We start from the raw sequence: 10,640 nt of genomic DNA, 5'->3' as shown, positions 1-10,640 counted from the left end.
ACAGTTGCTACATCAGATTTAAATCACACAGAATGTTATTGCTGTAATTGGATGCAGTTTGGCGCAAACTAACACAGATGACGGACAAACAGTTTCGTAAATCAAAGACATTTAATATAAGTGAGTATTATATAAAATGTCTACGTGATTATGCTGGGATAATCATGCGAACGTATGATAGTCTATCTAAATAGATGATACATATACATACTTATGAATAAATTATTGATGTTTAAATTTACTGATTTGCAACTTATCTAATAATTACGTTAACGATATAACCTTTTAAAGCTCAGTATAAAATTTAAAATAATATGCATATGATGAACAGCAAACAATAACAAAGGTACTGTAGACACATCAAAAATAAGAGCTAGAAAGCTAGGTCCGCTGGCAAAATGGAATAAAACGTCATTTTGTTGTCTTAAAAACGTGATGTTTAGCAAGCTCATTAAGGTTCAACCATATACCTTATTTTACTTTTCCAAGTTGATCATTTCGCCATTCTACATCATCGTATCATATCCGCGATATGATCAGATTCTGCGAAACTTTGTTGTTTTTTAAAATCTTTTAAAATCTACTTCTGTAAACAAAAATTCTTTTATATTTTTTAGAAAACCATTTTAAATGCTGGCTGTCTTCAGTTCAAGTATAGCTCGAAAGTACAAAACCATTCAAACAGTTTCTGCCACATTTGTGCAAAATAGATTACAGTTTCATGAAGGAAGAACATCACACACAAGGTAAAGGTAGCTTACTACCACTATTTTGGGTGTAAAGTTGGTGATCAAGAAAAACATTGGGCTCCACATGTGTGTTGTACAGTTTCACATCTGGTTTAAAACACAGTGGCTGAATAAGAAGAGAGCAAGCATGCCATCTGCAGTTCTCATGATATAGAGTGACCCAAAGATAATCTAACTAACTCATTTTTGCATGAATAATGTTTCTGGGTATTCAGGCATATCTAAACAATACATTAAATATCCAGATATTGCATTTTCATTGAAACCAGTACCTCATGGGATGGTCTTCCAGTATCACATCCATCAGTGAATTGGGAAACAGAAGAGTTATCCGGCGAAGTAGACAATGAAACATCTTCATCCTCTTCATCTAGTAATTCTATTCCTCTGGCATCTCAAGAACTGTCTCATCTGATCACACAAGAAGAACTAAATGATCTGATTCGTGACTTTTCTCTATCAAAACAGCATGGGACATTACTTGGCTCTCGTGTACAGCAATTGAATGTATTAGCTCCAGAAACAAGAGTTTCAATTTATCGAAGTCGCCATCAAAGTCTTGCTTCTCACTACAGCATGCAAGATACTTTGTGTTTCTGTATAAATGTTGATGCATTAATGGAAGAATTAGGTACTGAACATCATCCTCAAGAATGGAGACTTTTATCAACTCACCTATAGTTAGTCTGAAAGCTGTAGTTTTACACAATGGGAACACTAAGCTGTCGATTCCTGTTCCTCAAGCTGTGAACATGAAAGAAACTTGTCAAAACATGCAAATTATACTTGCTGCCATCAAATATTATCGTCATAGGTGGAACATATGTGGTGATCTGAAAGTTATTGCACTCCTACTAGGTCTGCAGAGTGGACATACCAAACATTGTTGCATTTTATGTCTCTGGGACAGCCGAGATGATAAATATCATTTAAAAAAAAAGGAATGGCCAGTGAGAGAGAATGATATACCAGGAAAACAGAATATCAAGTATCAACCTTTAGTGAACTTTTAAAATGTGTTACTGCCCCCACTTAGACTGGGTCTCATGAAGAATTTTGTAAAAGGAATGAACAAAGATGTTAATGGTTTCAGATACCTGTCTGACAAGTTTCCAAAAATCAGTGAAGCAAAAATGAAAGGTAGTATCTTTGTTTGGCCACAGATTCGGAAAGTGCTGATAGCTGATGATTTTGAAACAGAAAGATCTTGCTGCCTAGAAATCATTCAAACTGGTTGTAGAAAATTTCTTAGGAAATCACAGAGACGAAAACTATACAGTGATGATTAATGATACACCCGAGAACTACTAGAAAATTGGGTCTAGGATGTCACTAAAGATGCACCTATTACACTCTAATTTAGACTTCTTTCCAAATGATCTAGGTGCAGTGAGCGATGAGCATGGTGAGCGATTCCACCAAAATATTTCTACAATGTAGCAGCAATATTAAGGACGATGGAATCCTGCGATGACAGGAGATTACTGTTAGTTTTCGCAGCGTGAAACTGAGCACACACACGAAAAGCGCAACAAGTCAAACAGATATTTTGTAAGAACAAGTAAAAACTAATTCATTGTCTTTGTTTGTAGTTAAGCACAAAACTAAACAATGGACTATCTTTGCAGGGTATCAAAACCCTGTTTCTAGCATTGTAAGTCAGCAGACATACTGCTATACTACTGAGGTGCAAACATAATACTTTGATAAAAGTTTTGAATGCAGCCTTAATGTATTTTCAGTATATAATCTTATTATTATAATTACTTTTGAAACTGTCATTACTATTATGTTTTTCTAACACTCGTAAATGCAATTTTCAACGAATAAAGCTATTAAAGGAAAAGTTATGTATATCAATATTTTGAATAAATCTATCACAACTCGAAAATTAGAGGTGATCAGAGATTTTCACCATAATTTTTTAGAATCAGTATTAACAGATTGCTCAGAAACAGTTGCATTTTTTTCTAGTAGCAAAGAAAATATTTTTCTTGTTGCATGTGTAATGTATATTTTGCGGCATTGTTACGTAACATTGTAAATTAAAATTATAAACTGTGTTAAAAATTATGAAATGTAACAACAAATAACTATACTTCATAGTGATCAAAATCTTATTCTCCGAGGTTAATCTATCTATATATATATTTGTATATATGATTTTGTTTGGTGAATACTAGACTAAAAACTTCAAAAACTGTGTAAGATTTACCTCGTTTGTTTAAGACAGATTAACGTCTTATCATAAAATCATAAAGTTTGTGTCAGGAATTTAAAGCTCTGACTGATTTCAAATTTGTAAAGTATTATTCGTGAAATCAACCAATGACAGCAATTCGCTAAAATCCATCCCCAACATGATACTGCAACCATTTTAGTTGAGATATTTAAAAAATATATTGAGATGTGGTCATCATAGCAATAAAACGATTTTTAAGTTATGTTACAAATACTTATTGGGACATTGGTGAAAGAGAATCTGAGAGCGAGAGCAAATCAGATTTAGACGTTGAATGAACCAGACGAAGCAGATTGTTACTTTAAAACAAGTCTCTCGGTGGGTCTGCAGTAAGTTTATGCACTTAGAACGTTACCATCCGGGTTCGATTCCCCGCGGTGGCCAAAGCGCAGATGGCCTATTTATGTAGCTTTGCGCGAAAACAATAACCTAAAGCATTTTTGTTTTTTTCTTAGGATTTGTTTGTTATGAATTTCGCGCAAAGCTACACGAGGACTATCTGCACTAGCCGTTCCTAATTTAGCAGTATAAGACTAGAGGGAGGGCAGCTGGTCATCACCACCCACCGCCAACTCTTAGGCTACTCTTTTACCAATGAATAGTGGGATTGACCGTCACATTATAACGTCCCCACGGTTGAAAGGGCGAGCATGTTTGGTGTGATGGAGATTCGAACCCGCAGATTGTGAGTCGAGCTCCCTAACCATCTGGCCATGCCGGGCCATTTTTAGGATTTAAATGCTAACACGAATGGGCAAAACAAATATTGTATAATAACGAACCTGTTGGGAACTGTAGAATCTTCTTTTCACCTTTCTCGACATGGGTAATCATAAAATAATGGAGAATTTATAGCTAACTGATGGATGTTAATAACTTCCAAATTAATATATAATTACTAAAAGGCAATGAATGTTTTACCCATTTAAAACCTGGCATATAAAGTACAATTCTTCCAAATTGAATGGCATTTGGTTAAATAGAGCGAAGGATTGAAGGGTTGAAAAGATTCAGCTCAATAGATTGTTTAATGTGAATTCTGGATACAGAGAGAATCTTTAATAGGAAAATTGGATAACGTGGCCAGCAGATTTGGGACCAATTATCGAAATACACCACCATACTTACAAAGCTAGTAGAACCCCTATATATATATATATAGAGAGAGAGAGAGAAGGTTAATCACACTTCACAGGAATGAATAGGATGTCAATACACTGACGTGTTACTGTTGACGTGACCTGAGGCATCACTGGTAACATATTTAGCATCTTTTTACTTTCGACATTGCGATGTTGGTACTTGTAGTTTGTGTTTGGAAGAATATATGACCCAACCTTTTCAAGGATAGATATTTTTATAGTGAGATTTTTGATCGATGTAGAGCCAAAACACACGACTCTTTTTAAAAAGGAGTTTTGAATGATCGCTATAAAAGCGGAAAAACTCGCGCAGAAGAACTTTTTGGATAGTAACGAACTACGAAATCACAAGAAGCAACTAGCCCGGAACAGCTTACGTATCTGCTAAGTGAAGGTTGTGGCTAAAAACGAGAACCCTCTAACCCAATATACTATTGTAACGAATCTGTGTACATTTATTGGTGCTGTCCAAAAGATAAATAGTAGAGATATGAAATTGATGAGGGCTATAAAATCGATAATTGTTTTCCTAACAAAATGACTGGAGAAGCTGGAATAACAGAAATACATTCTATCACACATATATGTCAAATACTCTGACCCAACTACAATGGACTTTTCTGCATTTGTTAAATACGGTCTTGTATACCGACGTCCACGCACAGTGAAAGACTTGTCCGTTTCTTGAACTTTGCGCAAAGCTACTCGAGAGGTATCTGTCTATCCGTCCCTAATTCGAAAGTGATATATTAGAAGGAAGGCAGCTAGTCAACGCCACCCACCGCCAATTTTTAGGTTACTCTTTAGTAACCAATATTTGGATTGACCGTCACATTATAACGCTCCGAGGCTGAAAGGGCGAGCATGTTCGGTGATTGGATTCGAACCTGCGATCCGCAGGCTGCCAGTAGAGTAAAAATGCGAGTGTGTTTTGGATCTTTCATCCGAACTTGCAAAACAATGTTTAAAGTGGATAAGCCTCTTGATAACTGGATAAGTGACTTAATGATGTATAAAATTTTTGAAAGTTTTAATTTCATGAGAGCATTACAAAATCCCCGTCACCGAACATGATCGTCCTCCCAGCCGTGGAGACGTTATAATGTAACAGTCAATCCCACTGTTCTTTGACAAAGAGTAGCCCAAGAGTTGGTGAACTCCAGTTTTGACGTTGTACTTTGGTGAACTCCGGTTTGACGTGGTATTTTGGTGAACTCCAGTTTTGATGTAATACTTTGGTGAACTCCAGTTTTGACGTTATACTTTGGTGAACTCCAGTTTTGACGTGGTACTTTGGTGAACTCCAGTTTTGACGTGATATTTTGGTCAGCTCCAGTTTTGATGTGATACTTTTATCTTTTTTTCTTCTAACGACGAATAGTGTGTTAGAAGTAAATAGTTTAAACTGAACTTTGTTTGGAATATAAATATTTTTTCCTGACCTGCTTCAAGAATTCATTTTAACAATGATAATGTTAGTAATTCATATTATAAATGTGGTTCATACACCGCCAGATAGCGTATTTATATATAAGTACTGAGCGAAAAAAGTACTTTTTCGTTTGAACTGTTTGTGTTAATAATTGTTTTCATGAATAACGTGCAAGATATTGGATTCACTAAATTTTAACAATGCTCCTAATCAATTAATTTTTCTATTTAAATACTAAGTGATTTAAACATTCGAAAAATATTTCTATAAATCTAAATTCATATGTTTAGATGATGAGAAAAATACCTTCGATTGCGTTGTTTTAAACAAGCCCGATTACGGGTTCTTTTTTTTAGTGCACATTGCCACAAGCCAAAGATTTGAAACGATATACGCGTGCTCACATGCTGTAACGTAAAATAACGGGACAGGTAGGCTTAACTATTCTAGAGACAATTCACAATGAGGTGAACTTAAAGAAAGCTCGTGAAACTAGCACGTGATTGGTCGTATACAGAGCGTCACCTACTGGCGACCACCAGCATGTGACCGACAGAGAAGCAGCGGTGATGGCCTGTCCTATAACGCGGTGTATATATAGTGAAGGTTGAATGGTGGCCCGGTCCTAAAGGAATGAATATCAGTCTGAAACAGGAAAGGATGGGAAAGTTCTAGGACGTCTTGTTTGTGGAGGAATTGAAGAAATTATTGAGGAAAAACTCAAATTTTCGAAACCTAGTGATTTTTTAAATACAGTGGTTTTAAAAGGATTTTAAGAAGTTTTAATCTAAACAACTAGTAGTTGTTAATCGTTATTCTTTGGATTTGTCCTTTCAATCTTTGTGAGTGGAATCATTAACTTTTCTCAACGACACTTCTGTTGGCGATTTTCATTGATCATTCACACATATACACACAAAGAAGAGGTAAGTCAAACTTATGACAACAGCGTTGATATTGTTCTAAAAATGTTTGATCAAATGTTAGTTAATTGTTAGAAAAGCGAACTGATCTTCGGGTAAGACATGTTGCTTATGTCGTCGTTTCAACAAATATTGAAGTTCTGCTTAAGGAAACGCAAAACCAGGACAATGAACTCGAGTTACTTCACTGTTTACTTTCGTAACCGGATCTCACAAAACAGTTTGATTGGGTTATTGTATCACGTACCTTGACTCTTGAAACCCAATCTTAAGGATTAAGACATTATTTTCAAATCTTAATTAGAGATGAAATTATGCTCTTATGTCTTGCCTAATAAATAAATAAATAAGTAGTAACAGTAGTAGAAGTAGAAAATGACTTTGTTTGAGAGGTGCTCGTTTTCGGAAGATATCCTCAAAAGAATAGTCATAAAATTGTGGAAACTTTGATATCTTCATAATCAATTCGATACAGTAATGTTGAAAGTTCATTTTTTCCCAGTAAAGAAATATTTAAAAGAAGGTGTTTGGGAACGTTAAATTTTATATTTTTCCACAATCGTTATTTATTTATTTAAAACCTTGACTTGCTCATCTTATATTCCTCGTAATATGATGTAATTTTAATAAATTTGTTTAAATTATGTTTTAACACCAGTTATAAAATCAGTCGAATAACCGCGGTCGCGAGCTGTTCGACTCGGAAGCAGTATTGGTAGACCAGGAAGTGCACTGAAGAAGGTTGAGCTCGCTTGTACAATAGGAGTACTCGGGTGTGCTCTAAGGAATACAACCAGGAAGTGGGCTGTTTCAAAGAAGTCTATTTCACTTCATATTACTCTCAGTGTAAGGAATATAACTAAGAAATGTGCTTGAGTCAAAGAAGTCTGTTTTACTTGATATTACTTTCAGTGTAAAGAATATACACCAGGAAGTGCGCTTGCGTCAAAGAAGTCTATTTCACTTCATATTACTCTCAGTGTAAGGAATATAACTAAGAAATGTGCTTGAGTCAAAGAAGTCTGTTTTACTTGATATTACTTTAAGTGTAAAGAATATACGCCAGGAAGCGCGCCTGTGTCAGAGAAGTCTGTTTCACTTGATATTACCCTTAGTGTTAAAGAATATAACCAGGAAGTGCGCCTGCGTCAGATAAGTCTATTTCACTTGATATTACCCTCAGTGTTAAAGAATATAATCAGGAAGTGCGCCTGCGTCAGAGAAGTCTGTTTCACTTGATATTACCCTCAGTGTTAAAGAATATAACCAGGAAGTGCGCCTGCGTCAGAGAAGTCTATTTCAATTGATATTACCCTCAGTGTTAAAGAATATAACCAGGAAGTGCGCCTGCGTCAGAGAAGTCTGTTTCACTTAATATTACCCCAGTGTAAAGAATATAACCAGACAGAGCACACACATCAAAGAAGTTTGTTTCACTCTTAGTGTAGGTGAAAAAAATGCACTTCAAAAACTTATTTGAGTAAAACATTTAGGTACGATATCGAATGTTGCTACGGTGATAAATAACCAGATGACCACGGGTAATAGATAAAAATGATGACATTAGCGTGCTAACCACGTTCCTAATATGTAACAATAACAACATTAACGTACTGGCAATACTTCTTATACATGACAACATTAACGTTTCGACTACGCTTTTAATACGTAGTCATGACAACATTAACGTATTGATCACGTTTGTTATGCATAATCATGAAGATATTAACGTGTTGACCATATGCAGTTATTTCAATTAAGTACAAAAAATGTAAATGAGATTATAAGTGATCTTTCAACACTGACAAAAAATTTATTTGAGCACGGATTTTATTTTATCTTTATTAATAGTTATCCATTACCGTTTCGGAAAGAAGTACATTAAATATTAGGTATTCGACTCTGTTCCATTACCGTTTCGGAAAGCAGTACATTAATATTAGGTATTCGACTCTGTTCCATTACCGTTTCGGAAAGAAGTACATTAATATTAGGTATTCGACTCTGTTCCATTACCGTTTCGGAAAGCAGTACATTAATATTAGGTATTCGACTCTGTCGTGTTGGGACAAAACGTTTAACAGCACACACTGGAAACTCAGATTCTACCTCGAACTAACACTAACAGTTGTAGTTATGCCTGTGGAAAATTTACGTTCGATTAGCAACGTTAGAAAAAAAGAACTTAACTGATCAGTTCGGCAATAGAAGGGGTGTGTGTGTATGTCTAGGGAAGGCAATTCAGAATGAACAAAACAACTGCTTTTGAATCTAGAAGAAGAGACTACCAGTTGTCTGAGAACATAAAAAAGTATTTTACATTACTGATTCAATTTGAGCTTCGACCACACTTCTTAAGATATTTACAAAAATAACAATATACCACTTTTAAAATTTTAAGTGGAGCAATGAATTATTGATAGAAGAAATCTGGTTATTTAGTTTTTGATATTTTACAGCATGCCAGTATGTTTGAAATGCTTCTGGTTAGTTTCATTGTATCCATTCAAATCTATTTACCACAGAACAATCACTGATATTTTACAGCATGCCAGTATGTTTGAAATGCTTCTGGTTAGTTTCATTGTATCCATTCAAATCTATTTACCACAGAACAATCACTGATATTTTACAGCATGCCAGTATGTTTGAAATGCTTGTGGTTAGTTTCATTGTATCCATTCAAATTTATTTACCGCAGAACAATCACTGATATTTTCCAGCATGCCAGTATGTTTGAAATGCTTGTGGTTAGTTTCATTGTATCCATTCAAATCTATTTACCGCAGAACAATCACTGATATTTTACAGCATGCCAGTATGTTTGAAATGCTTGTGGTTAGTTTCATTGTATCCATTCAAATCTATTTACCACAGAACAATCACTTGGAAATTAACATTCATGTACAGAACGCTCTGCTACCTGGTGGTCATGACCTTTCTATTTGTACTTAATTAGAGGACTGTGTACAAATCTCGATATCCCAAGTCCGAAAGTCAAAGGTTCTGCAGTGCTGTTCGGATATGATGAAATAACTGCTCACTAATAAAGAATATTTAAGTAATATTCAAACCTTTGAAACACTAAGGTTTAATTAAAAGTAAACTTTACTTTGAAGTGTGTTGTGTTTATCTACAAAATATATCTGTGAAGACTAATATTGGTAGTAACGCTTTTCTATATCTACAAAATATATCTGTGAGGACTAATATTGGTAGTAACGCTTTTCTATATCTACAAATTTATCTGTGAGGTAGTAACACTTTTATTTAGTTTTCCATCATTATTCTTGACCATTCCCTAATATTTTTTGTAATGCCTTCTTATGTAATTTATTTTATGATGGAATGTGTTATTCTCATGAAGATAATCACACAATAAATTATGCTCTGATGGAGAGTTTTTATTTTATAATTGGTAGATAAACCTATCGTATACGTGATCGGGTTTGTTTTTTTTCGAATATTTGCACAACGCTCCTCAAAGGCTATCTGCGCTCGTTTCCCTACTTTTGAACTGATAGAATAGAGAAAAAGCAGCAAGTCAAGAATAGCACCCACAGCTAACTCTTGAGTTACATATCTTTGAACGAATAATGGGATTTGATCGTCACCCTTCTTACGCACCCACGGCTTCAAAGTGCAGCGCGCGAGTTTTTTTGTTTTTGTTTTGATAACGGGACGCAAAAGATGGACCCTCAAATACATTCTGCTTGACTACTGTGTATGTCCTCTTCTCTAGTCTGTTTTTCTTTAGGTGCGAAGATCAATATTCAAAAATCCAAGTTCAGTGTTCGTGATTTAAACGTTTTTGTTCTTAAAATGTTATTTGAAAAACATTGTTTAAAAGAGGGCCTCATATGTACGGTTAGTATCTTGCACTATCATTGACCTAATATAAGTATTACTAAGAATAGTTCGTAGTTTAACATGTTTATTTTTACTATAATAACATTGAAACTTGTAGTTTCCTTGTTTTGTAACACTAAAAGTTTTCAAACTTGCTTTTAACTAAAGCTTTCTCTATTTATAATCCCTTGGAATACCCACAGGAGGCTTAAAAAGTGTTGGGAAAATTTGAACCGTTAGTAAAAACAAACTTTCCCAAATTGATGCCGTAAGTTTTCTCTTTGACCATGACCTGGTGTCCTG

Source organism: Limulus polyphemus, unplaced genomic scaffold, assembly GCF_000517525.1.
Source record: "Limulus polyphemus unplaced genomic scaffold, Limulus_polyphemus-2.1.2 Scaffold2159, whole genome shotgun sequence".
Classification (NCBI taxonomy): Eukaryota; Metazoa; Arthropoda; class Merostomata; order Xiphosura; family Limulidae; genus Limulus; species Limulus polyphemus.
The sequence above is the reverse complement of the archived record's forward strand: the minus strand, read 5'-3'. Positions refer to the sequence as shown.